Raw genomic sequence first — 16,907 nt, 5'->3', positions numbered from 1 at the left:
CTGTGAGAAATCTTGGAGTCATTTTTGATCAGGATATGTCATTCAAAGCGCATATTAAACAAATATGTAGGACTGCTTTTTTGCATTTACGCAATATCTCTAAAATTAGAAAGGTCTTGTCTCAGAGTGATGCTGAAAAACTAATTCATGCATTTATTTCCTCTAGGCTGGACTATTGTAATTCATTATTATCAGGTTGTCCTAAAAGTTCCCTAAAAAGCCTTCAGTTAATTCAAAATGCTGCAGCTAGAGTACTAACGGGGACTAGAAGGAGAGAGCATATCTCACCCATATTGGCCTCTCTTCATTGGCTTCCTGTTAACTCTAGAACAGACTTTAAAATTCTTCTTCTTACTTATAAGGTTTTGAATAATCAGGTCCCATCTTATCTTAGGGACCTCATAGTACCATATCACCCCAATAGAGCGCTTCGCTCTCAGACTGCAGGCTTACTTGTAGTTCCTAGGGTTTGTAAGAGTAGAATGGGAGGCAGAGCCTTCAGCTTTCAGGCTCCTCTCCTGTGGAACCAGCTCCCAATTCAGATCAGGGAGACAGACACCCTCTCTACTTTTAAGATTAGGCTTAAAACTTTCCTTTTTGCTAAAGCTTATAGTTAGGGCTGGATCAGGTGACCCTTAGTTATGCTGCTATAGACGTAGACTGCTGGGGAGTTCCCACGATGCACTGTTTCTTTCTCTTTTGCTCTGTATGTACCACTCTGCATTTAATCATTAGTGATCGATCTCTGCTCCCCTCCACAGTCTTTTTCCTGGTTCTCTCCCTCAGCCCCAACCAGTCCCAGCAGAAGACTGCCCCTCCCTGAGCCTGGTTCTGCTGGAGGTTTCTTCCTGTTAAAAGGGAGTTTTTCCTTCCCACTGTAGCCAAGTGCTTGCTCACAGGGGGTCGTTTTGACCGTTGGGGTTTTACATAATTATTGTATGGCCTTGCCTTGCAGTATAAGGCGCCTTGGGGCAACTGTTTGTTGTGATTTGGCGCTATATAAAAAAAATTGATTGATTGATTGATTGATATATAAATCTCTTTGAGTAGCATTTCTTCTCTGTATGACTCTTTAATTTCTACAGTCATTTTTAAAATAGTACACTACATACTTATGGTATTTAGTGTGTAAAGCTCTTGGATTTTAGGCAAAATGACTTTATTCTTAAATATTACAATAGTAAGCCAACTATGATAGCATTAGTAATAATGATAATTTATTGTTACATAATCTTATTTTCTGGGATAGACTGGCATCCTGTCCAGAGTGTACCCCACCTCACACCCAATGACTGTTGGGATAGGCTTCAGTAGAGTCTCTTTATTCAGAGAGCAGCGACATGATAATCCCAAAAAAATAAAAAAAAACCTGTCACGTGACTCGTGGTGCCATCTTGTGGCTCAAATAGCATTCACTATTAATCTAGCTGCATGTAAATCCAGCGATTGTATTTATTTATTTGCTGAAAATGCCAGGTTGTTGTGCATTTGGATGCACAAATATACACAAGGGGTTCAAGATGTACAGACTCCCTTTAAATCGGAACAGAAGAAAAAATTGGGAAGATAAAGTCAGCAGTGTGGGATGGAAGTGACTTCATCATCAAAGTTTTGAAAGGTAAATTTAGTGTTCAGTCCTTGAAAACACTGAAAACATAAAAGGTTCATTCAGTAGTTTTTACACAGACACAGACTTTGGCTGTGTGCCAGCAGAATGCACAACATGGCTCTGTGCACAGTTTTTCTCCAGGTGAAAGCATACACCAGAACACACAAACGGTGCACACAGAGGTGTGAGCATCATTCCATACAGACCGCTAGATGTGCATGTGTGTGTGTGTGTGTGTGTGTGTGTGTGTGTGTGTGTGTGTGTGTGTGTGTGTGTGTGTGTGTGTGTGTGTGTGTGTGTGTGTGTGTGTGTGTGTGTGTGTGTGTGTGTGTGAAACACAGGGACACATCAATCACTGTAATGATCATGAATTGCACCAAAATGTGCTCTGATGCGCCTGTTACTGTTGCAGACATTGATTCTGAAAGAAATAAACTGTTAAAATCTTCAACAATGCCCCATGTCTGCAACCAATGATTTCTTACCCCCGAAAAAGAAGGTGGAGCAGTTATGTTTTCACCCCTCTCTGTTTGTGAACAGCCTGGAACCCACAATTTTCAATATACTGTTAGTTTTGTTTGTTTGTTTGTTTGTTTGTTGTTGTTGTTGTTTTTTTAACAGAAGATTCAACTTTTATGTCTAAGTATGTAAAGCAATCCACCACCTTGAATAAGTATGTAAAGCAATCCACCACCTTGAAACAGGACATTTTGTTCAGAAGGATGGGTTCTTTCCTCACAGCTGAGTGGTATTATAGAAATTTTGTTATTATTTACTTTATACTCTGAGATGTTTCCTAAAGTATCGAAACCAACAGGGCCAGGACACTTTTCTTGAGGTTGGTCAAAAACAAAATTACATAATCAGAAAATAATGCATTTCAGTGTTCATGGTAACTGATTTTTATGTCTGTAATATCATTATGAGAGCATACAACAATTGCAAATGGTTCAGTCAAGAGTAAAAATAGAAGGGGTGATTGAGGACATCTTTGTTGACACCCTCACTGTGTGTTGGAGGGTTTGGGTGTGATCCCACCTCACACACACACACACACACACACACATGCATCTTCAACCTCTCAACCAAGATCAGGTCACAGGGGGCTGGAGCCTATCCCAGCAGTCATGGGATGTGAGGCTGGGTACACCCCGAACAGGATGCCAGTCTGTCGCAGGGCCACTTGTGCATCCAAATGAATATATTCACACCTGCATGCACACCTGTGGACAATTTAAAGTCTAACCTGCATGTCTTTGGACGTGGGAGGAAGCCCGAGCACCTGGAGAGAACCCACACAAGCATGGGGAGAACATGCAAACTCCACACAGAAAGGCCACAGGTGGGAACTGATCCCATGAACTTCTCACTGAGAGTCAACAGTGCTAAGAATTAATCTACCATGCTGTCTGAAATTCAACCTGTCATTATTAATTTTTATCAATATATTTTATTGAACAAACTTGGAAAATAATAAATAAAACAAACCTTCGTAACTAAGCTAAAGAAAAAAACACAAACAAAAACATACATACACATACGGAGGACTTAAGCTTGGGTAACACTGAATAACTAAGGATGAATAAAGAGCCACACAGCATGTTTTCTTTGCTAAAGGTGCCCTGACACGAGCATGTTTTTGATTCACGCAATAGCACGAAATGTGTCGTGATGATCCCACCTGCTGTGTTCACAGCTGGACGCCGTTCTTTGTTCTACCGGCTGCCACATGCTGGACGCTGTGTATATAAAATAATTATTTCATGGCGGATTAATCATTTTTTTCTGCAAATTGGCCTTTGAAAACGGCTGAAATCACTTCCTGAATCACAGAGGAGGCTGCAGCCAGAGCCATTCACGTGCGCACCTAACAAGCTGCAGAAAGTATTTTGAGCCATCTAAAAAGGTAATTATTTGACTTGTTTACATTATCATGGCTTGATAAAACAGTTATGTGTTCTTTGCTTCTTGTCTGCAGATGTTAAATTATAACAGATTATTATCCTTCAGACGAGCTGCGCTCTGATGCAATCCGCTGAGAGCCTCTGATGACAATCTCATGTGCTCAAACAAAGAGTGTGTAACGATCAGGATTGCTCCGCTAGTTTGCATGTGAATGTTACTGGATAACTTTGTTAGATTCTCTGCGTAAAGCACTGTTTACCATATCAATGGACAACAAAACGCATAGACCATTTTGTATATATTGTTCAAAATGTGCATTTGTGTTTATTGTTTGAACCTTTTTGTTGTACAGTCTTTCACACAAGACCTCAAATTACCTTTATAAAGTGTCAAAACAGTTGTTTATTATAGTTTGCTGTGTGTTTTGAATAAATATGTGTGGAAAATTAGTTTTCGCTTTATTTTTTCCTTGCCTATTTTTGATTGTAAACCTTTATTACACTTATAAAATACAACAAAAACATATATATTCTGAAAGCACAGGTTGTCCTGAAAAAAAGAGACATAAAACTTAATTGTGGGATGCAGGGAGAGCTGTTAACAGCAATAATAAAACATTTATGCCAGGCGAGTGAACTGTCCAAAAAATGCCCTCGGACCCCAGAGGGTTAAAGCTGCGGAAGAAATAACTCCAGTGAAGCCATGAAAAGCACCGCAGAACTGTGCAGCAACATAGAACGAGATCATGCAAAAGACCAGTTTTGAAGACATAACACAAAGTTAAAAGTTGTATCACGGTGACTTGTAAGCTGTGGAAGAAATAAAGATTTTTTTTTTTAAGTGATCCGCGAGTTGCGACAGCAGGTGCATATAATTAAAGTGGCCACCTCCTTGTGTATGCAGAACTGCAGCGCGCGCGTAAAAGAGCGATTTTGCAGAAATAAATGGACGAACACAAAGTTAAAAGTGGGAGCACAATGTGAAAATGACTGTATTTAAAGCCAGGAGGCTGGAGGTTTGGACCAAACCTATGCCTAAACATGCTCCAACATCGGGTTATCATGGCGCTATCACGGCACTACGTGGCTTAGCGTGGCTGATGCAAGCCATTCGAGGCTTTAATGACAGGTCAGTTGTGGCTCACTCGAGGCTGCTACGTGGCACATGCAGGGTACAGAGAGGCACATAGAGGTGCCTTAGTAGCGGATACGTGATAGATGAGAATGTGGGTTATTCTTCGAATAATCGCTGACACACCCATGTGTGGCTCATTATTCATGGTTTATTGTTCGGTGGGACCCAGGCTTTAGTAACAACCCAAAAATGAGCCACTGGTTCCTGTGATTCTGCAAGTGGCAGGCATGCAGATGGCAAAAGACAATCAAGACACTTAGAGTAAGATTATCGCAATTTCATTCCAATACGTTACGGGCAGATTTCCCCAGGTGAGAGCTGCTTCACATAATTATTCAGAGGCCTCCAGTAATGACAGAACCTACTGGAGGAGCCCCTGAGCATGTACTTAATTTTATTTCTTTTTCAAAAGAAGGAAGACACCCACAATTAATTGAAGATGGCAAAGACGACTTCCACATAAGCAAAATTCTCTGGTGAGTGAACAAAGACGTAAAGGCAATGACACTCCTTTGAGTCACCAACACTTTAATATCATCTGGAGGTGCAGCCAAAAAAAGTGATACTGGGGGAAGGACAAATTTCCAAATTCAAAATATTTGAGATTGTATTAAAAAAGGTATGCCAGTAGTTGTACAATTTTGGACAGAAGCAAAACATGTGGGTCACGTCACAGGGGCTCCTAGAACATCTAGAACATAGCTTATCTAGTTTGTCTGTCTTTATTATTGTGAATTCTATGTAATACTTTTAATTGTATTAAGCTAAGTGTGGCACAGCTGTTGGAGGATTTTACAGCACCTAAGGCTTTTTTTTTCCACAAGTTGCCTGATAGGGTAATACCTGTCAATATTTCTTCATGTGATTCTGTGGATAAGGCTTTAATCCATTTACAAAAGTCTCCCAGCATCCACATCTTATCAATATCTCAAACAAGTAGTACCACTACACCCTGTCAAACACCTTTTCAGCATCCAGCAACAGTAAAGAAGTACCTGCTGATAGTGGGCAATATTCAGTATTCTTTCTAACATTATAAAATCCTTGCCTGCACAGAATATATCCCTTCTGGTCATGATTTATTAACTGTGGTTATATTTCTAGTAAATATTTTTCACAGTATCTTTAGGTCCACATTTAGAAGTCTTAATGGTCTTAAATTCTCACATTTGCCACAATGTTTCTCACAGGGTTGGCCACATTTTGGAAGCAAAGTGACCAAACCACTTTTGAAGGACACCCCCATCACACATATGCCGATTGAGGCCAAATTGCATCAGAATGACAGGGTGCGCGGTTTCAACACAGGTGGTGCAATCATGTCGAGTGTCGTTTTGAGCACTGAGTTTAAACTATCCACAAGTCTGTCTACTGACTGGGTATTTGTCAAAAGTGAGGCTAAGACATCAGGCAGTCTAGCTTCTAGTTCAGTCTTAGTTGAGGAGTTGATGGATCGCTGCAGTGATAAATAAGGTTGTTGTTCCACTAAACACGGCAGCGAAACTGTAAACTTAATAAGTGAGTGATCAGAGACCACTGATGTAAGCGGCATGATGTCAATATTCGTGACAGCAATACCACGTGCGAGAACCAGATCCAGGGTCTTTCCACTGCGTTGAATCCCGAATGCATTGCCGAAATCCTAATGCAGCCACAATTTCCATAAATGATTTGCAGAGGGGACCAGAAGGCTTATTTATATGAACGTTAACATCACCAATGATCAGAATGTTATCTGCACTAGTTGACAAGTTAGAGATGAATGCACCAAATTCATCTAAGAATTCAGAATATGGGCCAGGAGGCCTATATACAGTGACAAAGTAATACAGCTGATTTTTATTCTTCTGACCTTGGCAATGTGTAATATCCTGAGTGGCGTGGAGAATCAGATGCTCACACGAGTTATATTTGTGACCCCCAACAGCTAATAAGCTAAACCTAGATTTATAAATACGAGCAACACCCCCGCCTTGCTTCGCATCACGAGGGTCGTGACTAAATGTATATGCTGGTGGACAGGCTTCATTTAAGGGGAGGACAGCTGTAGGTTTAAGCCAGGTTTCACATAACCTTTGCACTTCCGGCTGAGTGAATGCTGGCGTGCTTTGGCTGCCGCTGCTCGGTGGATTTTAACGTTTAGAGATAGCACGTCTTCAAACTGGATGCTCAGCGTTATGATCCACATTGCATGGGTCTTCGCAACATTTTACTTCCTCTCTGGCATTCCTCATCAAAATCCTCCTGGCTCGACCACGTCCAGAAGGCTCTTCCTCTCCGAAGCAATCGCTAGCTTCGCGCTAGCTCCACTCAGGATGCCACTCCAGTACTCCGACTCGACTCTCCGCGGCCTCAACAACCGCTGCCGCCCTCTCTGTGCTGCTTCTCTCCAACAGCTCGGACTGCTCCGCACCTCCCGTCCTCCACATCGTGGCTCTGGTCGTATGTTTTCTTTTCACACTTCATCTGCAAACGCTATACCTTCATTTTGGTCTCACCGCTCGCCCACTTCTGCGTTACGTCATCACAACAAACCACACGTGAAGCGGACCAATCTCCGTCCTCTCGCTCGCTGCTCCCATCACACAGACTCACGCCACTTGAAACTGTCTCTCCTCAATACCCGCTCTCTCACAAACAAGGGCCTCATCCTAAACGAATTCATCACGGACAATAAACTGGATTTCCTCTGTTTAACTGAAACCTGGCACAAACCCCTGGATTACTTTTCCCTAAATATAGCGACACCCCCTGGATTCACTTACATTGAAAACCCCCATTTCTGAAGGGCGGGGCGGAGGCACAGCAGTTATTTTCAACAAGGACATTAAAGTCACTCCCATATCACTCCCAATTTTTCATTTTTTTGACAATATTGCTTTTAAATTTTCTGGTCCCTCACCTCTGGTCACTGTTGTAATTTACCGTCCCCCAAAGCCCAACCCCTCTTTTCTCTCAGAACTCACTGACCTCCTGACCCAAATAAGTGCCATCTCATCATCCATCCTTTTGCTTGGTGACTTTAATTTTCATGTCGACAATACCAATTCCAAATCTCCCACTGAATTCCTGGACCTTCTCAACTGCTTCAACATCGCTCAACTAGTAAACTTTCCCACTCATTCTCAAGGCCATGTCCTGGATCTAGTGTGCTCTACCGGTGTCACAATCCATAACCTTGCAAGCCATAACCTGCACATTTCAGATCACCTTGCCATCACATTTAACATTAATATTTCCCTTACCATCACTAAAACAAAACGTACAATAGTTTTTCGTAATCTCAAATCCATCAACCCTACTGCTCTTTCTTCTCTCCTCACAACTAAATTATCCACCTCCCCTCCTCCATCATCTGAAAATCCTTCTGAACTGGTCACCCACTATAATAATACTCTTTCCTCCTGCCTTGAAGAACTTGCCCCAACTAAAACCAAAATAGTCTCCTTCACTCACACTGCCCCCTGGTACACCCCCGAGTTTCATAAAATGAAATCCCGCAAGCGCCAGCTTGAGAGACTGTACAAAAAATCTGGTTTGACTGTTCATCTACAAATGTACAAAGATCATCTGCAACAATACAAAGATGCCCTTAATTCTTCCCGGTCTAATTACTACTCCAGTCTCATCCACTCTGGTTCCAATAACCCCAAATCTCTATTCTCTACCATTAACACACTCCTTAAACCCACTAACAACATTTCATCCTTCACTACCACCAAATGTAATAGCTTTCAATCCTTTTTTCAGTCCAAAATTGACTCTATTTACAGTTCCCTCAACCTTTCTTCTGTTCCCACTCCCCCTCCAGACCCTCCTCCCCTCAGTCCCAAACATCAGCTTTCAGATTTCAAACAAATCTCCCCTGTTCAGCTTACAAAAATACTATCTGGCATTAAAGCCCCCACTTGCTCCCTGGATCCCATCCCCTCCCCCCTCATTAAAACCTGTCTCCCCATAATTTCTCCACTGATCACAAAAATCATAAACTCCTCACTGTCCTCTGGTTCTGTTCCACAGTCTCTCAAGCTGGCAGCTATCACGCCCATTCTCAAAAAACCTGGTCTTGACCCCGATAACTTCATCAATTTTCGGCCTATATCCAACCTTCCCTTTCTGTCTAAAATCCTAGAACGGGTCATTGCTGATCAGCTCCAAACCTACCTCAGTTCCGTTAGTCTATTTGAACCTTTCCAGTCCGGCTTCCGTCCAAAACACAGTACTGAAACAGCTCTTCTCAAAGTCACCAATGATCTCCTCCTCTCCTCTGACTCCGGCCATCTCAATATTCTCATTGTCCTGGACCTCACTGCTGCATTTGACACCATCAGCCACTCCATCCTCCTGTCTCGCCTCAAGACCTCCCTCAACATCACCGGCTCCGCCCTCTCCTGGCTTCAATCGTACCTCACAACCCGGCAACAGTTCATCCACGTTAACTGCTGCTCTTCCTCCATAGCCCCCTATCTCAAGGTGTTCCCCAGGGTTCGGTACTTGGTCCTCTCCTCTTCATCCTCTATATCCTCCCTCTCGGAAGTATCATCTGTCATCATGGTCTCCACTTCCACTGTTATGCTGATGACATACAGCTTTACATTTCCACCACATCCATAAACCCTAACATTCTCTCCACCCTCACCCACTGCCTGTCTGAGTTAAAAACTTGGGTGCAACACAATTTCTTGAAATTAAACACTGACAAAACAGACATCATCATCATCGGCCCTAAAAACATCACAAAATCAACCCATTTTTCACTCTGTTTTGACAACACTACACTCACTCCATCCCCCCTTGTCTGCAATCTTGGAATCCTTCTTGACCCCACCCTCTCATTTGACCCACACATTAAACAAATAACCCGGACTGCATTCTTCCACTTGAAAAATATCGCACGTCTCCGTTCATCCCTCACTTTCTCCGCTGCTGAAACCCTTATACATGCTTTTATCACATCCAGAATCGACTATTGCAATAGCATCCTCTATGGTTTACCTTCCAAAATACTCAATAAACTACAGTATATACAAAACTCTGCTGCCCGTCTCCTCACCCACACCCGCACTCGAGAACACATCACCCCCGTCCTACAAAACCTCCACTGGCTCCCCATCACTCAACGCATTCACTTCAAAATCCTCCTGATCACTTTCAAAGCCCTCCATAACCTGGCCCCCACATATCTCACTGACCTCCTCCACCGCCACACTCCATCACGCTCTCTCCGCTCCTCCGACACAAACCTTTTGTCATTTCCCTGTAGGACCAGGCTCCGAACCTGGGGAGACAGAGCCTTCTCCATTGCTGCCCCTACCCTCTGGAACTCTCTGCCCCAACCACTCCGTGCTTGCCCCGACCTCCCCTCCTTCAAGAAAGAACTCAAAACCCATCTGTTTAAGTTAGCTTTTAATGTACAGTCCTGATTTTTAATGTGTTTTTTCTTAGCATTTTTATCCTTTTCTTTTGGTTTGTAAAGCGTCTTTGAGTGTCCAGGAAAGCGCTATACAAATAAAATGTATTATTATTATTATAACCCAATCATATCAAAGTGATGATCAATAATTAAATCATTAATCAAGAATGATTTTGAGGACAGTGATCTTATGTTAATGAGACCCAGTCTAAGGACCTCAGTGGGGTTGACAGTTGAACTGTTTGGGTTTAGGGGTGGTTCCAGAGTAGCATATATAAGATGCCTAGAAGTAGGTTTAGGTTTGAGACATTCCACGCGCATTGTAGGTAGCAGACATGAAATCTTTGCTATTACTGGAACAACCACTGGGCCATCCTCAATTTCAAAATGATCCAATATAGTAATGGGTATTAAGTTTACAAAGCATATCCCTCTATGATTTTTATGGACACATCTACGGGATCAGGCCACAGTCTCAACTTGTTGAATTTCCCTCCCTGGCAGATAAACTGCACTATCACCATAGTGGATTTTCTGCACTAATTTCCCCGCTAAGCTAATGGATTCCACACCCACATTTGTCATAAGCCTTGCAGGGTCTCTAATCACTTACTCCGTGGCCTGCTGTAGATTCCTAATGTTACCCTCCCTGTAGAGCTCTATCTATGTTCGCAGACAAGATGGCGGCGCCTTCTCCAGTAGGGTGGAGGCCGTCTGGCATCAGCAGGCCACGGCGGCCCCAGAACGAAGGTCAGTTATCAATAAAGCTAAAGCCTTGCTGTTGACAAAACTGCACCATCCACCTATTTAATGATGTCAGCCTGCTAAACGCCTTATCAGTACCCCGGGAGGGGAGGGGACCACAGACTATTAATCGATGCCGACACATCTTTCTGGCAAGGTCACAAGTCCTCTCTATGTCCATTTTTGTGACCTCTGAGTGCTTCATCCTGATATCATTGGTGCCGACGTGAATAACTATGTGACTATATCTCATGTCATGTTCCTTCGTCTGTCTTCCCTTCTGCAGCGTCAGCACCCTAAGATGGGATGCAATGTCAGGAGCTCTGGCCCCAGGAATACATTTAACGTCAGCCGGCATCTGTAACCTGACTTTGCGAGTGATAGAATCCCCTATCACTAAAGTCCGGTGTTTCGGCCTGGAGATAGGAGTGGAAGTCACTTGTGGGCTTGGCGAATTCACATCAGGTAAATCCAAGGGGGAGAACCGATTCACAGTTTGCAGTGGCGAGTGTGATCGGGGTGCCACAACCGGGCACCAAGCCCTACGGGGCTTCCTCCGCCTCGCCACAGTTTGAAAACCATCCTCCACAGCCGGTGTTTCTAGGCTGATGCTAATGGCCTTGCTAGTCAGCCCAGCAATAACCTCATCTGGAGGGCCCGTAACATCTAATTCCACTGTGCTACGAAGCTGCTCTAACTTACGGACACAGCTCTCTAATAGAGCCACTTTATCTTACAACATCACGTAGGATTTATGGAGGGTGTAAAGTAGGTAAAGTAGTGTACTTTGTGCACTAGGAAATTCAAGAGTATAGCCAAGCAAGCACAAGCTAACCAATAATGGATAAGCTAACCACTCCTAAGGCTCACACAGACACAAATAAATGAATTAAAGTTCACAGCAGTTACACTGAAAGAGTAGCAGAAGTATTAGAAATGTAGGAACAGTAAATATATATATACCACTCCTAAGATTAACACAAGAGTAAAGTACTAAGCTAAAGTTCACAACAGTTACACTAACAGTTAACTAACAGAAGTATATAAAAAAAATGAAAAAATGAAAACGAGTGTCCGAAGTCGCTAATGCAAGCTAACTGCTAGCAAAAATGCTAGCTGCTCTTAAGATTTACACAGGAGTAAAATAATTACTTAAAATTCACTTAAAATTCACTTAAAATGACTTAAAATTCACTTAAAATTTACCAGGTAAAAAGAACCAGCTATAAAAATAATAACGGGTGGGAAGGGAGGAGTCGACCTAGCTAGCGAAAGCTAAATGCTAGCAAATGCTAAATGCTAGCGAATGCTAACTGCTAGCGAATTACAACAGGACTATAGTTAAATAACGTTCAGAGTAGACATTTAATAACCAGAAGAGCGCTGTACAGAAATAAAAAAAAATGTATACAACCGTGTGAAGATCAGAATAGCGTCACAACAACAAACAATCCGTCAGAAACAAGTTGCCAGATCTGTGAGCCAGCGTCAGCATCAATGGACCAGAAACCATTAACTCAGTCAGGAGTTAAATAACGGTACATATCACATTAAGCAATTTGATCAGGGGTTGTCAAGTTCAGTCCTCGAGAGTCACATTCCTGACACTCTTAGTTGTCTCCCTGCTCCAACACACCTGAATCCAATGAAAGACTCGTTAGCAGACTTTTAATGAGCCTTTCATTGGATTCAGGTGTGTTGGAGCAGGGAGACAACTAAGCCTGTCAGGAATGTGGCTCTCGAGGACCGAGCTTGGCCACCCCTGAATTTGATGATGATGAATTTCACTGAGCAATTATTGTATGACATTCAGATAATTTGGTTTAGTTGTGGGAGTTTAAGAATGAATTCCATCTTAATCATCAGGGAATTTACTTTGGTATTTATTAACGAGAGATGGTTAGTGACAGTGAATAGAATTAAAATAAAGCCACTCTTTTATCTGACACTGTAGCCCGGTCTTACTTGGACGCTGTGCAGATCAGTCTCCGTAGGTCAGATGCTGCGAATCGTCTTGTTTTCAGTCGATGATCCGTCCGTCACACAGCTGCTTCAGGGACCTTGACAAAGAGACTCTGCCGGTCACTCCGCCTGATTTCGCTGGTTACCGGGAATGCTTTCCGTTGTTAGGCTGTGACTTGCGGTGGTGGTTCAAATTTCTGTCGACGTCTCAGGTGACATGGATGTTTTTTTTTATCTCTGTAGCGCTTGTAGTCTGAGATCATCAGAATAAAGGCTTGAGTGTCTTTATTTTCTATTCGCCAAAACAAAAATTCGTCTTTCGTCGTCGTCTTTGGAAGCCGGATCAAATCACAAAACTCGATACAAAAATAGTTGACTTTGTAAGAAAAATGTTTGCAAGATGAATTTGGAGTTCAAGAAGAAATAAGGTTTTAATGTGAAAATCACAAAAGGAAGTTAAATGTGCCTGCGCGTTTAACTTTACAAAAGCTTAGCAAAAGTTATCTGTAGAAAAAAGGAAAAAGTAATTTCTTGATGGCGAGCACAAACAAGAAATAAGTTTACACAACACGTGGTTGCAGACAAAGGGTCATAAAAATTTGGACAGCTAGGCAGCATCTCGAGACCCAAGAAAAGATGAAGAGAAGAGGAGAGTAAGAGTCAGAGCGTTGCGTAAGAGAAGAGTAAGAGTGCGATTCCTCAGGGGGTGCATGCTTTTAATGGGTTAAAAGCTCCACCCCCAAGAATTCTGGGTACTGTAGTTTTCTTCTTCAGCATCTGTTATTTTTAAAATTCCCACTTACAAACCAAGCAAGTCTTGTATTGCAAAACTCTAGTAAATAACATCCTTAGAACTACCACCCAACACAGTTATATATATATATATGAAAAAGCACATTTGGTAAACTTTCTACAATCTATGATCAGAGCAAAAGTGCAGGATATACATACTCCATGGGTGAGATTTAATGATCACAGGTTATTTACTTTCTCTTTTTTTGTTACAACAACCAAAATACAATTTTTTAAACATGGTCATAATTCTATAATACTGTACAATTTAGTTGCATGCCCTTCCCCAATTTGTCCAACAGGAGCCACTCTTGGTTCACAGACTGGAAGGGACTGGGTTTTGGATTTCATTGTAAAATATTATATCCGTCAATCCTGCATCGATTTGAACCAGAGAAACTACAGTGTGATTCCCAAGTTGAGAGTAATCCTGTTGTATGGTCTTGTATGGAATTTGCAGTAAAAAACACAGTTTTTAGACTTTGGGAAAAGTAGGCCTTTCTGTGGTCTGTTTTTTTTTAGATGACAAAGGAGTTGGCAACATCTGGTTTCGGCGCTGATAAGTGGATTCACAGCTCCGTGAGGAATGCACTTTAGAGTATCTTAAATCCTTTTAGTGGTGGGGGTTGGTGACAGTTGACCATCCTGTTCCTGACCATAGTCAGGAAAGCCTCCTTTTGTCAACTTGGTATTTCCCAGAACTTGAGCTGTCTTTGAAGAAATTTTCCGACTTTTGCTTAATGCAAGCTTAGGAGATAAAAACAGAATACAACGATTTACAAATCCTCTTCAACCTATAATTAATTGAATACACCACAAAGACAAGATATTCAATGTTCAAATTGATAAGCTTTATTGTTTTTGTGCAAATATTTGCTTATTTTGAAATGGATGCCTGCAACACGTTTCAAAAAACCTGGGACAGTGGTATGTGTACCACTGTGTTACATCACCTTTCGTTCTAACAACACTCAATAAGTGTTTGGGAACTGAGGACACTAATTGTTGAAGCTTTGTAGGTGGAATTCTTTCCCATTCTTGCTTGATGTACGACTTCAGTTGTTTAACAGTCCAGGGTCTCTGTTGTCGTATTTTGCGTTTCATAATGCGCCACACATTTTCAATGGGCGACAGGTCTGGACTGCAGGCAGGCCAGTCTAGTACCCGCAGTCTTTTACTCCGAAGCCACGCTGTTGTAACACGTGCAGAATCTGGCTTGGCATTGTCTTTCTGACATAAGCAGGGACTTGCGTGAAAAAGACGTTGCTTGGATGGCAGCATGTGTTGCACCAAAACCTGAATGTACCTTTCAGCATTGATGGTGCCATCACAGATTTGTAAGTTGCCCATGTCATTGGCACTAACACACCCCCATACCATCACAGATGCTGGCTTTTGAACTTTGTGCTGGTAACAGTCTGGATGGTCTTTTTCCTCTTTTGTCCAGAAGACACAATGTCCATGATTTCCAAAAACAATTTGAAGGCAGCGGCATTTCTGGATGTTGTTGATGTATGGCTTTCACTTTGCATGGTAGAGTTTTAATTTGCACTTGTAGATGTAGCAACAAACTGTGTTAACTGACAATGGTTTTCTGAAGTGTTCCTGAGCCCATGCGGTAAGATCCTTTACACAATGATGTCAGTTTTTAATGTAGTGTCGCACGGGCATTCAATGTTGGTTTTCATCCTTGCCGCTTACGTGTAGAAAGTTCTCCAGATTCTCTGAAAACTTCTGATTATATTATGGACTGTAGATGACGGAATCCCTAAATCCCTTGCAACTGAATGTTGAGAAACATTGTTCTTAAACTGTTGGACTATTTTTCATGCAGTTTTTCACAAAGTGGTGATCCTCGCCCCATCATTGCTTGTAAATGGCTGAGCCTTTTGGGGATGCTCCTTTTATACCCAGTCATGACACTCACCTGTTTCCAATTAGGTGTTCTTTGAGCATTCATCAAGTTTCCCAGTCTTTTGTTGCCCCGTCCCATTTTGCCCTGTCCCCGTTCCATTTTGAAACGTGTTGCAGGCATTCATTTCAAAATGAGCAAATATTTGCACAAAAACAACAACGTTTATCAGTTTGAACATTAAATATCTTGTCTTTGTGGTGTATTCAATTGAATATAGGTTGAAGAGTATTTGCAAATCATTGTATTCTGTTTTTATTTACATTTTACATAACTTCCCAATTCACTGGAATTGGGGTTGTAAATCCCATGTGATAATCCAACTGACATCACGGTGTACAGAGTTGCGTTGTGCTCCTGAAGTGAGCAAAAAAGAAAAAAGAAATTAAAGTTTGCTGGAAAGGCTGTATATGACTCAGGGTGTGACTGCTTTGCCCACTGCCAGCAAACTTTCAGCAAAGGTGTCCAGTGGCACACTCGCGCTTAGTGGCTCATGCAGCAGTTATGAATACACATACACACAGACACACAGCTGAGTGATAATTTCATCCCCACACGTGTGTGTGGGGCACACGTGCGCCATGCTGCGCACCCGCGTGTATCAGGAACATAGCACTCCCTCCCACTCTGGTCCTGTGTTTGCCATCCAGACGTTAGGACATCAGGCAGTCTTCAGCGCCTTTTATGGCCTTCTGACAGCATTCTGTGTCATCTACTTGTTGTCTACATGCGCTTTGGATGCCATCCTGCAGGTGTGGACGAGGTAAAGGTGCATTTACACATAAGCAAGACGCGTTACGAATGTCATTTTTTCTGTCATTCGTGACACATTCCTGACATTCTTAATGTGACTTAACGCATCTGAATATGTTTCTTAATAGTGCGTGTTGGTGCGTGATATTCTTGATATTCGTGGAGCATGTTTTTGCCTGTCAAAAAATCTTCCACGAATGTCACACACCCCCCTTATTTCGTCTCACATCGTGGAGGTCGCAACTGAGCGTACTGATCCGTCTTGATGAGTAGTGATCCTTAATAGAACGTGACAACGTTCGTAGTGGCTCCTGTGATGGTTCTTGGAGCCCAAACTGTCACGCGTTATTACGAAGTAACACGGAAACTGTCAAGTTTTGACACGACTTGTAACGCGGCGTCACATTTCACTGCGCGCCACGGCGAATCAGTTTTCTGTCACGTGCGCACAATTAAACTCGGCTCCAAATGTCGTTCCACGGTTCCTGCTGAAGCTCCTCAGGATGCTCCTGCAGGTGTTCCACCTGCTGTTGTAACCGATGAGCGGGAGAACGAGTCTGAGCCAGAGGAACCAGAGGAGCGAGAGGAGACTCACGTGCAGCCCGACATCTCTGCACCTCCTCCAGTCCAGCGGAGGAAGAAGCGCGCGCACAATTAAACCCTGCTGTACCGCATTCAGTTTG

At 42.5% G+C, this 16,907-nt stretch overlaps 1 protein-coding gene across 1 annotated transcript in view; it reads left to right on the top strand.

The window, feature by feature from the left end:
• kcnh2b (potassium voltage-gated channel, subfamily H (eag-related), member 2b) overlaps positions 1-16,907 on the top strand; it is a 1,340,040-nt gene that overhangs the window by 945,821 nt on the left and 377,312 nt on the right. The gene's annotated exons all lie outside the window — the stretch shown is intronic.

The sequence above is a fragment of the Thalassophryne amazonica genome, chromosome 1, assembly GCF_902500255.1.
Source record: "Thalassophryne amazonica chromosome 1, fThaAma1.1, whole genome shotgun sequence".
In the NCBI taxonomy this organism is placed as follows: Eukaryota; Metazoa; Chordata; class Actinopteri; order Batrachoidiformes; family Batrachoididae; genus Thalassophryne; species Thalassophryne amazonica.
This window is presented reverse-complemented; position numbering and strand designations above follow the sequence as displayed.